The sequence below is a fragment of the Somniosus microcephalus genome, chromosome 15 (assembly GCF_052327205.1).
Source record: "Somniosus microcephalus isolate GS21.2 chromosome 15, FLI_Smic_1.0, whole genome shotgun sequence".
NCBI classification, from domain to species: Eukaryota; Metazoa; Chordata; class Chondrichthyes; order Squaliformes; family Somniosidae; genus Somniosus; species Somniosus microcephalus.
This window is the reverse complement of record NC_141001.1, coordinates 77358632-77380697: the sequence shown is the minus strand read 5'-3', so window position 1 is coordinate 77380697 and position 22066 is coordinate 77358632.

Genomic DNA, 22066 nt, shown 5'->3' with positions numbered 1-22066 from the left:
GAATCTTTTTCCTTGTACTTTTAAACGTAGTTTGCATAAAAAGAAAGAAGTTTTTTGCATATGGTCAAAAAAAGAAACGGTTTCCATTAAACATTATTTTAAATGCTGAGGGAAAACCCCACACAAGTGACAGTCATCCATGCTATAAAATACCTGGATGATAAAGGGAAAGAGGCCTCTGTTAGCATTGCCACAATGGATAGAAATGTACACTTGATCAACAGTCACATCATCATACCATATACAGTAACTTCAAAGGTATGGATAAGTATTGCTGGATTCTTGTTAAAAAGCTTCAGTGCAATTCAAAAGCATTCTGTAAGAATGCAATCTCTCCTATTCCAGTAGAAAATGAAACCTGAATGATAAGACGTACTTCAGTGGTTCACAGCTCCCAGTGTGGCACTTTGGGATGCAAATAATCAAGAGCTCTCAGCTTGTCCCTGCTGTATAATATGGCTGCTCATAAATACTTAAGAACACATGTTGAAACTGTCTTTCACAGCGACAATCCACCGTATGTTGAAAATTAATGTTACTTTCCTGCCTTTGTAATCAAGGCAAGTCAGGTGTGTCAGCAAACTATTTACCTAATGGGTCTATCATTTTGAACTATGCACATATTGAAAGCAAACAGTAGACTTCTTAACCTTCAGACCATTCCATAAGTGGCCATCTCTGGGCCTGCATGTCTTTTTTCAACTGTAGTACTATTCATTAAGAGAGCAATGATACTACATTTGCAGTTCTGCCTGTGGTCCATGCAAAGCTGAAGGCTATTTCTTAAGGCTAATATCGTTTCAGGTGACTTCACACCCAAGTTATACCACCTATTCACTGTTGAGAAACTGTTTTACATCCAAATTTAGTGTCATTGGTCTATAAGATTAAATGAAACAGCGATACCTACAATTATTCCTTTTTCACGACTGCAAAGGTGGTACAAGCTGGGCACTGACATGGTTACAGTTGTTAATACTAGGTTGTGATGTTCAGTTTTCCAAATGTGCTTCCAATCAATGTTCTCCATGTTGGCCACAAACACAGCCCTTGGGGCTACAAAGCAGAACACATCTTCAATGGCCAACTCTTGTCACGCTTTTCAGTTACTCTCTTTCCAGTTAGCTCTTGTTCTGATCATGATGAAAAACGACTTGTCAAGGTGCAGTTTTTCACTTTTACGTGCATCAACAAACCAGGAAGTATTAAAGAAATAGCACAACTTTAAGGATTAATTTTAAGTGTCAGCAAATTCTAAAAAATCCTGCAATGAGCAGAACAAAACTTCTGCTGTTTCTTCTGTGCGTGAAACTCGATAAGGTGCAAAAACAGGCGCGGGCACCGCGATGCGAGATATGCCCGCGCCCGTTCAGAACGTGCAGGCAGCTGGTCAATGATAGGAACGCACAGCCTAGCGAAGAACACACTGCTGAAAAACTGTGCGCTCAGCAGCATTCTCTTAATGAATAGTACTACGATTGAAAAAAGACTCGCAGGCCCAGAGATGACCACTTATGGAATGGTCTGAAGGTTAAGAAGTCTGCTGTTTGCTTTCATTATGCGCATAATTCAAAATGATAGACTCACAAGATAAGTAATTTGCTCACACACCTGACATGTCTTGACTACAAAGGCAGGAAAGTAATATTAATTTTCAACATACTGTGTATTGTCACCATGAAAGACAGTTTCAACATGTGTTCTTAAGTATTCATGAGTAACCATATTATACAGCAGCCCAAGTTTGTGTCACTGGAGCGAGGCTACCTTTACTTAAAGCTAGCCTGCTCCTTTTCAAGGCAGTCTCCAGCTCTTAAAGCTGAACTGCCTTTTGCACACAAAAAAAATAAAAATCCTTTCGCACTAGGCAGTCTGTGGCTCTTAAAGCTGAGCTGCCATTTACACATAAAAAATGCTAAAACTGATTCAGCACTAACACAAATGGCTCAACAGGCCAGGGAAAGGGCAACCGTGGCCTTGAACTCCAGCTTTGTGCAGGGGGGTCAACACTGGAAGAGAGGTTCCCTATGCACAGGGGGCCAGGAAGCCCTCCAGAAAGAAGGATGTGGGACCAGATTACGAGGCAGTCACTGCCAGCAGTGTTATCCCCAGGACGTGGCTACAGTGTCCAAAGAAGTTTCATGCCCTCAGACCAGTGATCAAGCCATGTCTTACCAACTACACCACTAGCCTCACACACTGCTCAATGCATGACCTCCCCCCCCGCCAACTCACTAACCTACCAATAATCTCTACCAAACACGAGGCACACCTCACATTCCTAGCTTCACCTCACTCCCTTGGAGGAGATGGTGCTGGCCATTCTTGGCAGGGGCATGGCTGAGCCCTTGGCCAGCAGCGAGGCTGTAAGAATACAAGATGCTGGTATCCTCATATATTATCCTCCTTCTCACATCCCACTTCCCCCTCATCCCAAAATCTCTTCTGGTTTACAAGCTGCCCATGGTGTAAACATGCACCTTGTGTTTTACCCCCCTCCCCTCATCACAACCCTACACTTGTGCCTTCCGCATTTCAGACACCCAAGAAATCCAGCCTGCCCAATCAGTGGTTGACCAAGAAGAGGGAAAGGAGAGTGAAGAAGAAGAAGAAGAAACAGTATCACTCGATTTCACACTCCTAGCCAACAGCTCCTCGGGGTCGTCCTGCAAGGCCCTCTGCAGTGTCTCCCCACTTAAAGTCAGCAGCCTTCCACCAGCCATGCTGCAGGCACTGGGGTAGCACTACATGACATCACTAGGCTAGGCATAGGCACATGCAAGACAGTCAACTAAGGGAATGCATAAGGGCGATTAGTTGATTTTTTGATGCAATATTGGATGCATATGTGGATAAAGTTGGATTGGAAAGTTTGCTTTGTGATGGCTTTTATTTCAGCATTGTGACCAAGAGGACGCTGTGATGGTCAGTAACAGAGGGACGGTAAGGTGTGGGACAAATGTTGAAAGGGGAATTGGGGTTGTGTCCACTGGTATCGCAGGATGATGATTCAATTCCAGATATTCCAGCCAGAAATGGGCTGTCTGGGTTGCCTCCTTCCTTCTGTTTTTTCCTATTCTGCTTCCTCCTCTTCTGTGTTCTCCTCTTCTGTGAGCAGCTTGTCCCCTTTGGTGCCTCTGCTGTAGCTCAATGTGATGCTGCAGCCCAAGGGGAACTGCAACTACAGTCCCCAGGACTGGGAGCAAGTGGTCTTCTCCGAGGCCTTCCTTTAACAGAAATCCCTTGCAAACGTCCAGCAGCACTCCCTGCACACTTTAACAACTTTTTAAATGTATTGCACCAAGCCCACTACTCCAATAAAATGGAGAAAAAAAGTCCAAAAACAAACACTTACCTGAAGGTTGTGTGTCTCTTTAAGAAGCACTGGCAGCATCTCTGTTGTACTGCTGCAAGCACGTTTTTCCGTGCGTGGTTTGGAGAGGAAAATCACAGATCGTGTGTTAATTCAAGCATTGCACACCAATTGACGTCCTGATCTGCATAATTTAAATGTGAGAATGGAGCGCAGGCAATGGCAGTGCTGTCGACCTTCCCAAAATGGTGGCCACAGCATTCCACGTCGGAAGCGGGCGGAAGCATGGCAGCCGCCATTTCTTCTGCAAAACTAGCCTTAACGGCCAGCGCTAACCCTCCCAATTCCACGGCCTCAATATTCATACAAGACATGCTGTTGGTATAACTTATTAATGAAAACAAGATAAGGAAACTTATCTTCAGAATTAGAAGAATTTGTCACTGATCAGGATAGACTATGAAATGTGATCTAACTACTTTCGTTTTTGTTTTTTCTACCTTGAGTTGTGTAATAGTTCTTTTCCAGCATAATAAATATGAAAAATAACAGTCCATGTTTAAATCTTTCATAAAGTAGTCAATGTTGACTAGGCTCAGCTTGGCTCAGTTGGTAATACCTTGCATCTGAATCAGTTCATTGTGCTTTCAAGCCCCACTCCATCTCCTGAGCCCATAAGCTAGGCTGAGGCATTGATAAAAGTTATGTCTCTTGGATTGGATGTTACGCTTCTCTGCCTTTTCCAAGTGTTTAGAAAAGTTTCCATGGGAATATTTGAAGAACAGCTCTGTTGAAGTCCCAGCCAATTTCCCTCCCTCAACCAACAACACCAAAAGCAGATTGGGCCATAATTTGCTGTCAAAATAATGGCAAGGCTAATGGCACTCACTGTTATTTATGTGCAAATACTGCAGCAACTAACAAGGGCAGATGTGCGGTTAAGCGTGGAAATCCAAAATTTGCTGTCGAAGTTGTGCTGCTCCGCCATTAGCTTCGTGAAAACGGCATCTCGTTGGCTGACTCACCATTGAAATGCATTGAATGGCGTGAAGTTGCTGTATTTGCACGGGAGATACGAACTAAACTCTCCACAGAAAGTTCAGTCTTGTCCATTTCAGTCTAAGTATCCTTTTAATGACGCGGTAAGTATTAATTACTGCCAAACAAATTCTCTGGCACTGAAAATTACCTATTACAAATGTGGTGTCTCATTCCTTCATGTTATAATTGATGTTGGAGATTTTAAAAAGGTAAACTTAAAAATTATATTTTTACTTTTCATTTCTGTTTCTTTTTTCTCCCTCTATCTTTCCCTCTCTTTATTTATTTTTCTGTACCTGATTTGATACTGAATTCACCCAGTCCAGTTTACACTTTCTTCTCAGTCCTTGCGCAATCCTTCAAGCTGATTGGTTGAGGAGATGCACAGTTGCTTTCCCTGTTCACTCAGGGCCCAGATGCCCTGTTTCCCTCATTTCAACGTTATCAGCTCGTACTTTCAGCAAAAAATTTAGAAGTCTAAATGTGCAAGAGCAAGTCTAACAGCAGACACCATCAGATTCACTCCTACAGAAAATTATGGCATAATGACTATTCATTCATCTCATTTGCTGTATGAGATCTTGTGCATAAATAGATTTTTTGCTTTGCCTACTTTATCAACAGTGACTGTACTTTAATGGTTGTGCTTTGGGAAACATGATAAGGTTGTTAGTTTGTTCTTAATCACTTTTTTTGTATTTCTGTTGCAATGTGTTGGTGTTGTGATTCTTTTTATTTCTCAAGTCCAACATTTTGCAAAGTACAGTGCTTCCAAGTGCACAATAAGAATAGTTTTCCACATACATGCAAATGTTTTCAATCAGTCAAATTACTACTGCTTGCAATTGAATAGCTTAAATGTTGGGGATCTGTTCTTCTACTCATGCCCAATATAAGTCAGGTATAGCTTAGATAATTGCCCTTTAAATTAATATTGCTTCATGTTATGTGTTCCTTTCAATATTCAAAGTGAACATTTGTTAAATACTAAGGAAATTACATATAGGGACTCTGTGGTGCCACTACCCCCTCAACTATCGATCTGTCTCTCTGTCTGTCTGTTTGTGTGTATGTCCGGGCATCACTCAAAAGTTATAGAGCGTACCTACACATATATTATATCAAAAGAAAGCTTATGATTAGGGAAGCATCATAGGCATATTTTTGGTCAGACAAAAATTGTTCGGACAGTATACAAAAAAGTTCAAAAATCCACTCATTAGCAGTTGACCAATCCTACCGCTCATTAGCGTTGAGTGATGTGATGGTTGACCAATCACGGGGGGCATTTCATGGCGTTTGTGGGTGGGGCCTAATCCTTCAAACTGCCATTAGTGAGGTGAGTGGTGGCCATTACAGACCGGCTGGGCCTGAAGCTTAAAACTTTTCTCTCTCTCTCTCTCTCCTTCCCCCTTCATCAGCATTCAACACATACCGAAATCAATTCCCTTTAAAACACACAATCTACAAAGAGCAGCCATGAGCGTTCTTATTTTTTTACCTTAGTGATCACAAAAACAAACCCGACAAAGACGGCCGACAGACAAACAGACAGACGGAGAACAAGCGGCGGTGGCTCACCTTCCAACAGTAGGCTTCTCCTTCCCGCCATTTTAGTTTCCCTCTGTGCTTTGTGGCCTGCGGCTGAGCAGTGGCTTCGGAACGCGGGCTGCCCGGGGCGCTGGGCTCAGCTGGGCCATGTAAGTGCGGGGGCCCGGGGCCCTGGGGCCTAGGCTTCTCCAACCGCCGGCAGCGCAACTCCAGTTCCAGGCTCCCGGCCCAGACAGGGACCAACACTGGCAGAGGGGAAAGGGTCTGCTGACTCAAAACAGCGCCTATTCCAGGTGAGCGTCCAGTACCAGGCCACAGGCGCTGAGAAGACTTGGGCCGTTTCCGGTCAGGGTGAACAGGGAGCAATTTTTCAAAAAATTGTCAGCAAGCAGCTCATTTCTGCTCCTGTTTGTGGCCGCAGGCCGGGGACTTGGGCTGTCCCCCCCTCAGCCCGGTCCCGGGGCTCGGCTCCATTTGCGGCCGTGGGTCGACCCGGTCCTGGGGCTCGGCTCCGTTTGCGGCCGCGTGCCAGAGACTCGGGCTTTCCCCCCCTCGGCCCGGTCCCGGGGCTCAGCTCCGTTTGCGGCTGCGCGCCAGGGACTCGGCCTTTCCCCCCTCGACTAGGCTGCAGGCAAGCTGCTGCGACGGTCCGGAGTGGGATCCGCCGCGCACGGCCTTCCCCGTGGCGTCAACCGTGCGGCCCGAGAGCCCGACCGAAAGCGAGCAGGGCTCCGAGTCAACAAGGCCCCACAACCCCATTCCTCCCCCCCTTTTCCACCACCCCCCTTTTCCACCCAGCCACACCCCCCCGTTCCCCCCAGCCCCCTTTCTCCCGCACTTTCCCCCCCCTCTTTCCCCCCCCGTTTCTCCCCCCCACCCCCCCTTCTCACCCCCACCCCCCTTTCTCCCCCCACCCCCCTTTTCTCCCCCTTGCCCCCCAGCCCCCCTTTCCCCACCCCCCTTTCCCCCAACCCCCTTTCCCCACCCCCCATTCCCCCCCACCCCCTTCCCCCCCACCCCCCTCACCCCCTTCCCCCCTCACCCCCCTTCCACCCACACCCCCTTTCCCCCCACACCCCCTTCCCCCCACCACCCCCCACAACCCACCACCCTCCCCCCCACCCCCCACCCCCACACTCCCTCCCCCCCACACCCCCCCACACCCCCTTCCCCCCACACCCCCCTTTCCCCCCCACCCCCCTTTCCCCCCCCACTGCCCTCCCACCCCCCTTTCCTCCCCCCAGCCACCTTTCCTCCCCCACACCCCCTTCCCCCCCCACCCCCTTTCCCCCCCCAACACCCCATATCAAGGGATATGGGGAGAAGGCAGGGACAGGGTACTGAATTTGGATGATCAGCCATGATCGCATTGAATGGCGGAGCAGGCTCGAGGGGCCGAATGGCCTACTCCTGCTCCTATCTTCTAAGTTTCTATGTTTCTATGTTTCTGTGAATAGTTCTTTTGGCGAGCTGACTGAAGTGCCAGTGGAGCCTCTAGCCAAAAAGGGTCGAGATTCGGAAATTCAGTTTGCTGTTGTGGAAAGGGATGAGAAGCCACGTTTGTGCACAGTACCGTTTGCTGAGAATAAGGTGGACCATTTGAAGAAGCATTTAAAACACGTGCTTTCTGAATTTAGAATCAGACAGTACAGAAGGAAGCCATTCAGCCAATCATGTTTGTGCCGGCTCTTTGGAAGAGCTATCCAATTAGTCCCACTCCCCTGCTCTTTCCCCATAGCCATAGAAACATAGAAGATCGGAGCAGGAGTAGGCCATTCGGCCCCTCGAGCCTGCTCGCCATTCAATGCGATCCTGGCTGATCATCCAAATTCAGTACCCTGTCCCTGCTTTCTCCACATATCCCTTGATCCCCTTAGCCTTAAAAAATATATCTAACTCCTTCTAGAATATATTTAATGAATTGGCCTCAACTGTCTTCTGTAGTAGAAAATTCCACAGGTTCACCACTCTCTGGGTGAAGAAATTCCTCCTAATCTCAGTCCTAAATGGCTTACCACTTATCCTTAGACTGTGTCCCCTGGTTCTGGACTCCCCGGCCATCGGGAACAGCCTTCCTGCATCTAGTCTGTCTAGTCCTGTTAGAATTTTATAAGTTTCAATGAGATCCCCTCTCATTCTTCTAAACTCTAGCGAATATAAGCCTAATCGACCCAATCTCTCTTCATACGTCATTCCTGCCATCCCAGGTATAAGCCCTGTGACTATTTCCTTTTCAAGTATATATTCAATTCCCCTTTAAAAATGACTATTGAATCTGCTTTTATCACCCTTTCAGATTGCAGATCAGAACAACTCGCTGCGCAAAAGAAAATTCTCCTCATCTCCCCTCTGGTTCTTTTAAAAATTAAAAATTTGACAGATAATTTCCAGTTGATGCGCAAAGAAGAGGGCATGTTACTTCGGCAGTGATAACATGCCAGGTGGAATGATAGCCCTCTCTCTCTCTCGAAAAGCTTCTGGCTCATCCTCTGGTGCTCTGATAGGTACATGTGTGGAGTCAACGGTTCCCTGGACACAAGGGAAGCTGGTTACTGTTGTAAATCCCAAAGCTCTCTGTGGTGATTATTCTTGTTTCGTAAGGAGCGTTGTAATTGGTTGCCTGTTTCCTGCCTTGAGATATATGCTGTAAACTCATTGGTAGTTGATGTCATGTGATTTGTGGTGGCCATCTTAAATTCAGTTCTCTACAGCCTTGGTTGGGACTGGGTGTTGAAGATGTGCTGCTGGGTTTTTAAGGTTAATAAAGCCTAGATTTAGAAAAGCAAATCTACTCTTTATTTCACTCTCTCATTCTGGCTGTTGGTGTCTATCGGGAAAGTAATGTACTGATTGCCTCTGGTTAAGAGAGCAGCTGTGCATTGTAGACTGGGTGATGTCTCCTTTATCAGCCTGGAAGGAGGTTGAGATGAAAAAGTTCAGGGCTTTTGCAACCAGCTGCAAAGTATGGTCCCCTGGTCCAGCAGGCAGCAGATCCTGCTCCAGGATGCTGTAGAGATCTGTAAGAGACTGCCTGGTGAAGTGCAGCCCCCTGGCACGCTGCTCCTCTGATATGTCCAGGAAGGTTACTATAGGCCTATAGAGCCTGTGGGATGGGTAAAGCTTTTATGAGCAGCCACACCCCATCCCCTGCCTCATCTGCTCTGCTCTAACAGGCCCAGCGACTACTCTCCCTGATTGCTGAGACTGCTGCCGCTGCAGATGCGGCTGCTCTTCCTCCGACTGTTCATCCATGATAAGCTGAAGATGCTTAGTTAGGTTGAGTAAGACAAACAATTGAAAAAGAAGCAGTCCTTAATCTGAAAAACACACAAATCCTTTTCATCTATATTAATGGAAGTGAGTGCCCCTTTAAATTTTCCTGCCACTCGTGTCCGTCAGTTTTGTAGGGGGTGTCATGTGCCCAGTTAGCTCTGCCCCTGACTGTCTCTGAATGGTTCGAATCGCTCCCACACCCCTGGGTTCTATACACCGGACTTAGGTAAAGGCGGCGATACAGAAATAGAGTAGACAATTGGTTTGGTACAAGAAAACCTTAATTTTATTAAAAGGCACAACAATATTACAATACTGGAAAAATCACTAGAATAATTACAGGCATATAAAGTTACACTTAGTTGGGAATGGGGAACACACGGCACAATGAGGGAACAATCACGTTAATAATCCCCCTACCCTTGTCCCACCCCCAATACCTAACTAGATTAAGCTAAGAGGGGCCAGGGATTTATGCTCACCAATGGGGTTTCCTTGACAGTTCGAAACCTGTTGATTAAGCCGGTTGTGGTTTTGGGGTTCGCTCTTTGTGTCCTTTGGGGCCTGCCGCCGTCACGTGGTCCCAGGGCGCGGCGATGGAGTCGTCCGGGTAAAGTACCCTCTTTCTCCTCAGTTTGCAGTGTAAAGTCATTATTGGGTACTTTACTTTGCAGGATGGTTGTTCTTCTGGTGGTGGTCGTTGGATTTTGTTGCAGCTGGGCTCGGTTGGTGGCCTTCGGGGTCGGCTCAGTCGTGTAAGGCTGCGGTTGCGGCCTAATTGTCCTCAGTTATTTCCTCGAACTTGCTATTTGGCTCTATTCTTCAACGTACCCCGATGGCTGGCCCTCTTCTGCTGTGCTGAAACCTCAATCTTTCTGTTTGGCTCTATTCTTCAACGTACCCCGAGTGCATGCTTCTTCATCTACCGGTGGGCCTATAATTATACAGGTCCTCCATTCCCTTATCTGCGCGCCAAATCAGGTCAGTTCTTTGTTTAATTTTTGGCGGGCTCGTCTAAAGTGTTTACAGTCATTCACTTTAACGGCTTTTGGGGCGGTTGTCTCCTGGTTTTAACGGCTTTAATATCCTGGCTGTTTGTCATTTATGAATGTTTAATCGTCTTTTCCTGGCTTGGTGGCTCCTTTGAGTGGTTACCGATTATGTATGCAAAAAGTTAATGGCCTCAAGATTACGTCTATCCTGAGTTAACTGTTTCGAGATGAAAGATGCATATTCTGTGTTTACCTAACTGTCTGGCTTTAGAAAAATGACAAAGTCTTCCACACAGATCCATGCATATTAGGTTTCGTTTCAGGATTTGAATGGGCCTGCCTTTTGCAGGGCCTTGCTTTCTAAAATCATGCGGGCCTCGGTCACGAGGTTTACAGAAGCCATTTTCCTTCAGGTACCCTTTTTAATAACTTGTCCAAACAGGGTCCCTTTATCCATAACTTTTGGGAAATGTGGGAATTTTGAGAACCCTACAGTCTCTGAAGCCAATCCTGGGCGATGTTAGTGAGCAGGTTGTGCTCTGGGCCAGACCCCCACCCAGTTAAAATCGTGTTGGGGTTCAAATTAGGTCATAGGGCCCCCACTTTAACTATATTTATTGGACAGCCGCCGGAAAACGACGTTCCGGAAAACAGTCAGTTGCTCTGTGAAAATCGCGATGGGCAAGTTCAGAATGGGAACGGGGCAGTAAGTGGATTGTCCTGATTTTAACCACTCATCTGCTTCATTCCTACCTGTGAGTAATGACTTTATCATCTACCACAGAAAAACATTTCAAATAATGTTTCTGTAATATCAATTACAGTATCTGTTTGTCCTGAAATTTGTGTTGAATGTTCAGCTGAAATTATATTTATTAAAATCATATTATTTCTACAATAGATGTTTAGAGCATTATAACGTAGAAGTACACAGAAGTATAAGGAAGGGATTTAAGCATTCCTATAAATAGAACATAAATGGGAGGATGATTCAAATATATGATATATATTGACAGAGAGTTTCTTGATGCATTGAATGCTCTACATAATTCATTGGTGTCCTGCATGATGCTGAACATTGTAATAGAGAGAGTAGATTATAGAAGAGAAACTGAGCAACATCAGATGCATATTTTCCCATTATCAATTCATTTCTCCTTGTATATAACATTTATATTGCCTTTGGGTGAAATTCTACTTTTAACAAAAAATCAGAGAAGCTCCTGTTTAATAATTAACAAACTGCTAATAAAATTGTATTCTCAAAAATCACATTTCAATTCCTGCATTTCATTGTTGGTCATTAATTATGGAGGGAACAAACATTCTTTGTGATCTTCTTCAAATAGGAGTTTACTTCCACGTTTTTAAAGCTGCCAAAAACCGCACAATTTGTCATTTCAGAGTGTTTCCTCTTTAAACAGTTGTGAAAGATTTGTTCCTCTCAGATGCAAGATGTTATAATCTCAATAGGTCTAATGACCATGAAGATCATCCATCCAAAGTTGACCTTTGCTCTGGGTACGTGAAGGTGGGAGCTGATTGAGGAAACTGATGCATTTGCCTATTAACGTCACCCTGAGGTAACAATTTATCCTCAGGCTGCTTACATTTAGTGACATTGTAAATGTGTTTACAAAGATTTATTCTGGTATTTCAAGCAAAATCAAGACATATTTATGAAACACCAAGCCGAGAAAAAACGTCACAAATGGATTTACAATATTGCTACACACAATGACTCGGGATTTAAAAACTTTTATTTCACATGTTTTCACTTTTGTAACCGAACAATGTGAATAAGCCAGCTTGCTTTTTAAAAATGATAAAGGTCCTCAGGTCACAATCTCACTGGAGTTTGAGGTTCAGTGGGAGGGCACCTCAATTGCATAGGTCAATGCATCTCTCGTGCTCGTCTGACTTTGCCTGCTGGAAACTAACACAGGCCCAGAAGAGTTGGGAAGGTCAGACGATGGTGGTCATTAGGCCCTAGTAGAACTGAGGAAGTCACACTGAATTAGATAGAAAATACAGCACAGAAACAGGCCATTTGGCTCAACCAGTCCATGCCAGCCTTATAATCCACTCGAGCCTCCCACCATCCTTCATCACCTAACTCTATCAGCAAAACCCTCCATTCCCTTCTCCCTCATGTATTTATCTAGCTTCCCCTTAAATGCATCTATACTATTCGCCTCAACTACTTCCCATGGCAGCGAGATCCACATTCTCACCACTCTCTGGATAAAGAAAATTCTTCTGAATTCCCTATTTGATTTCTTCGTGGCTATCTTATATTGATGACCTCTAGTTTTGCTCTTCCCTACTTTTTAGAAACACTCTCTCTGTGTCTACTCTATCAAAACCTTTCATAAGAACATAAGAACATAAGAAATAGGAGCAGGAGTAGGCCAATCGGCCCCTCGAGCCTGCTCCACCATTCAATAGGATCATGGCTGATCTGATCCTAACCTCAAATCTACTATCACTGTGCATCCACCCGAACCCATGTGATCTCCCGGGAGAGGCGAAAAACCAGATAAAGACCCAATGGCCAATTTGGGAGAAAAAAATCTGGGAAATTCCTCTCCGACCCATCTAGGCGATCGAAACTCGTCCAGGAGATCACTCTGTCCCTATATTTTCTACAGTACTTACCTTCTGTAAAGGCGATCTCCACCCCAGCCAGGAACAGGAATAAAACCATCTCCTGAAATCTAACACAGAATTAGAACACAGTAGGAGCAGAACGAGGCTACACGGCCCCTGGGCCCACTCCACTACCCACAGGGCCATGACCATTCCGAACCTAGACTCATGTCCAACTTCCTGCCCGCTCCCCGTAACCCTTAATTCCCTTTACTTCTAGAAAACTATCTATTTCTGTTTTAAATTTATTTAATGATGTAGCTTCCACAGCTTTCTGGGGCAGCAAATTCCACAAACCTACCACCCTCTGAGTGAAGAAGTTTCTCCTCATCTCAGTTTTGAAAGAGCAGCCCCTTATTTTAAGATTATGCCCCCTAGTTCTAGTTTCACCCATCATTGGGAACATCCTCACCGCATCCACCCGATCAAGCCCCTTCACAATCTTATATGTTTCAATAAGATCGCCTCTCATTCTTCTGAACTCCAATGAGTAGAGTCCCAATCTACTCAACCTCTCCTCATATGACCACCCCCTCATCCCCGGGATTAACCGAGTGAACCTTCTTTGTACTGACTCGAGAGCAAGTATGTCTTTTCTTAAGTATGGACACCAAAACTGTATGCAGTATTCCAGGTGCGGTCTCACCAATACCTTGTACAACTGCAGCAATACCTCCCTGTTTTTATATTCCATCCCCCTAGCAATAAAAGCCAACATTCCATTAGCCTTCTTGATCACTTGCTGCACCTGCATACTAACTTTTTGAGTTTCGTGCACCAGGACCCCCAGATCCCTTTGTACTACAGTACGTTCCAGTTTCTTGCCATTAAGATAATAACTTGCTCTATGATTTTTCCTGCCAAAGTGCATAACCTCACACTTTCCAGTACTGTATTCCATCTGCCAAATCTCTGCCCACTTACTTAGCCTGTCTATGTCCCTTTGCAGGTTTTTTATGTCCTCCTCACTCACTACTTTCCGTCCCATCTTTGTATCATCTGCAAACTTTGATATGTTACACTCGGTCCCCTCCTCCAAATCGTTAATATAGATTGTAAAGAGTTGGGGACCCAGCACTGACCCCTGCGGAACACCACTAGTTACTGGTTGCCAATCTGAGAACGAACCATTTATCCCAACTCTCTGCTTTCTGTTAGAGAGCCAATCCTCCACCCATGCCAGAATATTACCCCCAATCCCGTGATTTTTTATCTTGAGCAATAATCTTTTGTGTGGCACCTTGTCAAATGCCTTTTGGAAGTCTAAATACACTACGTCCACTGGTTCCCCTTTATCCACCCTGTATGTTACTTCCTCAAAAAACTCCAGCAAATTTGTCAAACATGACTTCCCCTTCATGAAACCATGCTGAGTTTGTCCTATTAAATTATGTTTATCCAAATGTCCCGTTACTGTCTCCTTCCATAATTTTAAAGGCTTCTATTAGGTCATCCTCAGCCTTTTCTTTTCAAGAGAAAAGAGACCCAGATTGTTCATCTTTTTCTGATAGGTATAACCTCGCATTTCTGGTGTCATCCAAATAATTTTTTTTTGCACCCTCTCCAGTGTCTCTATATTATTTTTATAATATGGTGACCAGAATTGTACATAGTACTCCAAGTGTGGTCTAACCAAGGTTCAATGCAAGTTTAGCATAACTGCTCTACTTTTTAATCCTATCCCTCTAGAAATAAATGCTAGTGTTTGTCTTGCTTTTTGTTATGGCCTTATTAACCTGCGTTGCTATTTTTAGCAATTTGTGTAATTGTACTCCTAGATCCTTTTGCTCCTCTACCTCATTTAGGGCTAGATTTTCAGTATAGACAGTTTTGGGGCGCTAACCTTAGTGCCCGCCCGAAGTTAGCGCCCGCCCCAAAGTAGCGCCCCATTGCCGGAAATTCAGTGGCTTCGCCCTAAGAGGTTGGTGGAGCGCTAAAAGAGGCGTTCCACTACTATCTTTAGGCGCTAAGCCGGCGGTGCAGAGCGCAACACCCGAGCTCGGGCGCAGCGCACGGCAGACACTCTGGTGCCAGTGAGCTCTTAAAGGGGAAGGGTGCATGTGTTTTTTTCAAAGGCAGAGTGGGGGGGAAAAGAGGAGGAGGAGGAGGAGGAGGAGGAGGTGGTGGCCGGAAACATAAATACACCGTTCACAACAACACACTGGATCCTTCCACACAACACATGCAGACTGCCTTTTATAGTGCAGGAGGAGTGCCCTTTAATTTGTGCTCCCCAGGGTGTGTTGCGTTCCATTTTACAAACGCTCTGGACGCCAGCCGCACAATGGGGCGGTCCGACTGAAGTTTGGATTCGGGGCGGCCAAAGGGCGTTGCACGAGGATGTGACGTCATTTTCTGCGCGCGCATCCGGGCGGCCGCTAAACTTTGCGCCGGCGCTAACGGGCAACTTAATTTGGGGCGGGGCACAAACTGCGCTGCGCCCGGGCGCTACACGCATAGCGCCCGAAAATCACTTCTCTTAAGGCGCTAACTGCTGGCGCAAGCAACTGAAAATCTAGCCCTTAGATTCATATTTTCCAAGTAATATGTCACCTCCTTATTTTTATACCAAAATGTAATACCTCACAAATGTGTGGAACATGCATATGCTCCGGTTAGCTTGGAGTCAAATTATAAATTGTTAAATTTAACCTTACATCTAAAATAAAATAAAAATTGTACGTGCATATTTTCTTCAGTCAAGTACAACATTTTGTGTCACACTTCTTGATCACACTTAATTCTAGGCCAATGTCTTGCAGCTGATGAGCCCCTACGCAAATTTCTGCTGCAATCTTTTTAAACAAGGGACATGAAGATGGTCATTTGAAATGCACTGAGAAATTCTCAGATGAACAGAAAATACCATATTAACGTGGGTGTCAGAATATCTGGTCTTTATGACTGATAAAAACATTAGTAATCACATTTCGAAAAAAGAGGAAGTAAGTTAGATATTAGATATGTCATCCTAGGTTTTGACTTGCAGGCTGAAGAACACATAGGGGGGCAATTTTGTTAATGGGGGCACGTTGGAGATGGGACTGCTGCTTGGCGAGTCAATGTCCCGCTTCCATCGATTTTCATCTGAAAATGCAATGGCCATCTGTCATTTGCAACATGGAGGTCCGAAACTTTCCGCATACACACTGGCTGAAGCCTGCAGGAAGAAACAAAGATAAGTACACCTTTACTAACACTTTGCACTTACCTCAGATAATCACCTCTCCATTCTTGCACTCATCACTTATCTCCTGGTAAGATGGCTTGGGGGCGGGTTGGGCACCGGCACCGGCACCGGCACCCGCCCCCAAATTCTGCCATTTTCCCGGCAGTCCTGCCTCCATACCTGCCTCCCCAGGGCTGGAAAAATCATCCCTTTTTAAACTCTCATTGATCTCATCAAACAATTAAATTCTGATTGACCTGAGGCACCATTTACTTAACAGTTAGACTCTGTGGCCTTAAAAGGATGCATCTTATCAGCGCCTTGGAATAGTACTTTATCCCACAAACTAGTTCATCTGACTTTGATACACATCTTCAATACCTGCAGCATGTGGCACTTTTTAAAATCTGTATGAATTCATAGGCCTAGAAATTCAGTATAGCCACTTTTGGGGCGCTAAAGTCGGGCGGCCGCTAAAGTCTGCACCCGGCGCAAAGTCGCGCCACCTTCGCCGATATTCAGTCGCATCGCCCCAAGAGGTTGCTGCTGCGCTAAAACAGGCGATGCACGACTATCTTTAGGCGCTAAGCCGGCGGTGCAGAGCGATACCCCCGAGGCCGGGCGCAGCGCCGGTGCGGCGAGTTGTTGATTGACGGCAGACACTCTGGCGCCGGTCAGCTCTTAAAGGGGGAGGGTGGATTTGTTTGCCTGCCACGCCCTGCACACTGCAGCCCTCAACCTAGGCCTGACCACTTCAGCTTCATCATCACAACGCCCAGGGCTATGGAGAAGGCCAGGGAGAGAGCGCAGCGCTTCAGCGACGGTGACCTGAGGGTGCTGGTTGGCGGAGTGGAGCGCAGGCGCCATGTTCTGTTCCCACAAGGTGGCAAGAGGCCGCTGCCCAGCGCCTACCGGAAAGCCTGGAGGGAGGTCTCAAGCAGGGTGTCTTCCAACAGCGTGGTTGCCAGGACTCCTGTGCAATGCCGGAAGAAGTTTAACGACCTCACTCGGGTTGTCAGGGTGAGTACCCTTTCCAGTGTCCTCCTCATCCCTGCATGTGCACCTCAGTTTATGGGCAAAGGGACCTGACAGCCCTAATGGCCAGCCCTCATCCAGCAGCTATGGGACTGGCATGAAAATCACTTGCACATTCAGCACTTTACACACTGTACAAGCTCCTCGACCATGGGAGGCATTGCAGACAAGATCAGGGCTTCACACTGTACAAGCTATTCGACCATGGGAGGCAGTGCAGACAAGATCAAGGCTTCACACTGTACAAGCTATTCAACCATGGGAGGCATTGCAGACAAGATCAGGGCTTCACACTGTACAAGCTATTCGACCATGGGAGGCATTGCAGACAAGATCAGGGCTTCACACTGTACAAGCTATTCGACCATGGGAGGCAGTGCAGACAAGATCAGGGCTTCACACTGTACTTAGAGGCCGTCCTTTCTCTTGCAGGCCAAAGTGGCGCACAACCGGCGGAACCGAACTGAGACCGGGGGATGCCGTCCTGACGTGAAAGAGCTCTCCGACCTTGACCAGCGTGTGGAGCGTATTATGGCAGGCCGGCTGATTGGCACCGTCGCCAGTGGAGATGCCGACCCTGTTCTGGGCACCAATGGTAAGGGCATCACCTTTTTGACCTCCCTCGTTCCACTTGCGCCTCAGATCAGCATCCTTTGCCACTGTCCGACCAATGCAGTGAATGGCAGCACTCATGCCTCCCTCGCTGCTGCCCTGTCCTCACTCTAAAGCTACTCTTGTGCCTTCCTGCTTTCAGATGGTGAATCGCCAGGTGAGGAGGCGGCCCCTCAAGCTGCCACTGTCAGCGCTTCCGAATTAGAGGAGGAGGAAGAGGAAGCCGGCCCATCAGTGCCACCCTCAGCCGCGCCAGCCCATGGCGATGAAGGGGACACGTCTTCCCTGGAGGGGAGCCGGGGGGAAGGGTCGGAGGAGAGTCAAGCTCCGGGGCCCAGCGGCCTGCAGCAACACGGGAGGGGTGGGGAAGCTCGGCGGACTTCTCCCCAGAGGGTCAGTGCGGCCTCCAGTCCTGCGACGGTGAGCGCAGAGGAGGTGCGGCTCCTAGAGGAAATGGCCGTCGAGGCTGAGCGCAGGCACAATGAGCTCATGGCTGCAGTGGCAAGGATGCCTGACTCCATTGAGTCTTTGTCAAGGAGTGTGCAGCAATTTGGAGCAGCACAGGCCAGGAGTCTGGATCAATTCAGTGCAGCACAGGCCAGGAGTCTGCAGGACTTCGCGGCAGCACAGGCGGCTTCCAACCAAGTGTTCAGTCGTGCCGTCCATTCACTGGCTGTTGTCATGCGGACACAGACCAGGGCCACACGGGCACTAACTGCTGCCACCCTCGCTGGATCAGCCAGGCATCGCCAGGGCACTCGCCGCGCAGCAGCAGCCCAGCAGTCTGTTCTTCAGCTGTTTGCTGCGCATGCTGCAGTGCTGGCCCGTGCGAGTGCCACTGTATCAGGCGACCAGCGAGCACCTGCGATCTGTCAGGTTGGCACCATTCCTGCAGCGGACACTGCCACTCCACCATTGCAGCTGCCACGAGCCGCTGGACAGACTGCTGCGGCCCAAGCAGAGTTGCAGCAGTCAGCAGCCGGCCCCTCGAGGGCCAGAGCTGGTGCAGGCCGACCCCCAAGGGCATCTGCCGTCTCGCCATCTGACCCTCAGCAGCCTTCCCCCAGCCTTGCTGCAGCCACTGAGCTCCCATTGAGGAGGAGCTGCAGGGCGGGCAGGGGCCAGGCAAGGATGCGAAAGGCATCGCCCTCGCAGGGCAAAAAGTAGAAGATCTGCACAAATGGTTTGTGGTTTTTGTAAGGCCGAGACTGCTGTCTTTCTTTCTTTTTGTAAGGCCGAGACTGGTGTCTTTCTTTGTTTTTGTAAGGCCGAGACTGGTGTCTTTCTTTGTTTTTGTAAGGCCGAGACTGGTGTCTTTCTTTGTTTTTGTAAGGCCGAGACTGTTAGTTTTGTGTTTTTGGAGGGGGCATCTCCACATGAGGTTGGAATGTGGGAAGGGCAGAGGTTTGCAATAAATTAATGTTCTGAAATTGCACTGTGCATGGTTTTTTTGTCAAGTCCTGCTTGCCCTGCTCGGCTGAGGGCTTGTGGAGCGGCTACATTCATCTGCTGACATTGGCACAAGCCATTCCCTGAGAGGGGGCCTAGAACCGACGTTCAATAAGCCGGCGACGGGCGGCCCTTGCACTTTCTGCCTCCCTCCTGTGCTGGTCCTCCTCCTCCTCCTCCTCCTCCTCCTCCTCCTCAGGTGGTCCTCCAATCTCTGGTGGCAGTGGCTGAGTCCTGCGGATAGCCAGGTTGTGCAGCATGCAGCAAACGACCACGAAATGCGAGACTCGCTCCGGCAAATATTGTAGGGCTCCACCGGAACGATCCAGACAGTGGAACCGTTGCTTCAGGACGCCGATTGTTTGCTCGATGATGTTCCTGGTCGCTTGATGGCTGTCGTTGTATCCCTCTTCAGCAGGGGTGCTGGGCGCACGGAGCGGGGTCATCAGCCAGGTACACAAAGGATAGCCTTTGTCCCCGATAAGCCATCCTCGTGGGTGAGGCTGGGCCTGGAACATGTCTGCCACAGAAGTCTGGCGCAGGATGAAGGCATCGTGGCTGCTGCCTGGAAAGCGGGCATTGACAGCTAGGATGAGCTGCCTGTGGTCACACACCAGCTGGACGTTGAGCGAATGGTAGCCCTTCCGGTTGCGGTAATCCTCGGAATTCTCCAGAGGTGCCCGCAAAGCCACATGCGTGCAGTCAATGGCGCCCTGCACCATGGGGAAGCCTGCGAATGCTGCAAAGCCCATTGCACGCTGTTGCTGCTTGGCAATGGCCATGGAGAAGGAGATGAACTGACGTCTCCTTTTGAAAAGGGCATTGGTCACCTGGCGGATGCAGCAATGCACGGCGAACTGGGAGATGTTGGAAATGTCCCCAGTAGCGGATTGGAATGAGCCGGTGGCATAGAAGTTGAGAGCCACCATCACCTTCACTGCCACCGACAGAGACGTCCTGGTCCTCAGCTGTGGCTGCAGATCACCGCCAAGCAGGTGGCAGATTTCTGTGACCACCTCCCTTCGGAATCGCAGCCTCCGAACACACTGCTCGTCAGACATGTTGAGATAGGAGAACTGCTGGTGGTATACCCTGGGTGGGTAAGGCCTCCTTTGCCGACGCCTGTTGCCCCCTCTCCATCTAGCCAGGGCTGCCACTCTCTCACGGCGTCTGTGAGCCCTTTGGATGCAATTCAGAAAGCCAGTGTTTGCACCCATTGCAGCCCCCATAATATGTTAGCAAACAATGATATGTCAATGAAGACAAAGAGAAGTGGAAAGCTGTGGCCTGAAGCCACAAGTACCGGTCCGAGTGTTGAGCCAAAGCAGAAAGCTCTCTACCTTGGTCTCTCTGCAAAGATCCGTCTCTCAAGAAGGAGTGCTGCGAAATGGCAGCCTTTTCTAGTGCAGGAGGAGTGCCCTTTAATTTGTGCCCCCCGCGCCCCGCATCAACTGAGCACCGTTCCACTCTACCAGTCGCTAGGGGCGCCAGGCGCACAATGGGGCGTCGCGACTGAATTTCCGGTTGGGGGCGCACAAAGGGCGTTGCATGAGGAAATGACGTCAGGATCTGCGCGCGCAGCTGAGCGCGCGCAAAGACTTTGCGCCGCCGCTAAATCGTCAGTGAAGTTGGGGAGAGGCGCAGATCGCGCTGCGCCCGGCCGCTAGCCGCCTAGTGCCCGACATCTACTCCTCCTAAGGTGCTACCGGCTGGCGCAACCAACTGAATTTCTAGGCCATTTTGTTTCAAAGCACAGCACTTAACACAGCTTGTTCACAGAAGACAAACTATTGCACAGTATTGGATTCTGTGGAGGTGCACAAATTTTCACATGCATAGCATTCATTACTTCTAATGTTAAAAAAGGTAGATTTTTGCTAGACAAGGGTTAAAAAGAATATGGAGTCAAGGCGGGCGGATAGAGTTACAATACAGATCAGCCATGATCTCATTGAATGGCAGAACAGGCTCAAGGAGCTGAATAGTCTATTCCTGTTCCTATGTTCCTTGCAGAAGTCAACTACGGCATTGAAATCTAAAAGAGTTTTTGGTTACTACTCCCTTGTTTCATTAAACAGGTAAAGTGCTGCTTTAAGCAAGGCAGCTATCATGTGGCTTTGATATGATGGATTGGCTGAGGCCCAAAATAACACCTACAGGGATCTGATATGTACAGAAACATAAAAGGTGAGGGTGGCTATCGCCTACAATGCTACTTGAAAGTATTGCTTGCTGCTGAATATGTTTGTAAATCAGTCTTCAACTCCTGACAGATAGGACTATTTACATTGACAAACAGCTCTGGCCAATAATACACAATCAGGCAAAATGCAATATCCGAAGGAAGATACATTTTCTTCCTTCAGGTTCTTTCTGTGTCTTGTCTCATCATGTAGTGTTCCAGAAATAAAGATCTGTCCTACTCTCTCTGTAACTCAGTGCTACAGCAGATCTGTTTACACTTTGCACGTCCACTATTTGGCTCTGAAAGGTATATTGGAGCACACACGTTGTTCATTAATTTAGTGTTATGAGTTAAATAATGCACAATAATGAAGAAAGTACACAAGTCATGCACAAACTCCCAGAAAACATAATTGATGCTGGAACATAGTGGCGAGTACATTTGCCGATTGCACAGAGTGAGGAATTCATACACTGAAACTGCTGCCTATAACCCATTCTCCTAAATCACGATACCACTGGTGCAGACCTTCATGATATCACTGACAGGGGATTCTACACAAAGCAACTGTTATTAGGGACCATCTAACTGACAGCTTTGAAGCATAAAACAAGGGAGAACTGCAAAGCAACGGTAAACATAAGAAATAAGAAATAGGAGCAGGAATAGGCCACTTGGCTCCTCAAGCCTGCTCTGTGCACCATGCACCAGTGCTATTGTGATGTGTGGAATGAGCTCTGAGCTGCAGTTTCAGTGTATGAATTCCCCACTCTGCAAATGTACTCGTCACTGCATAG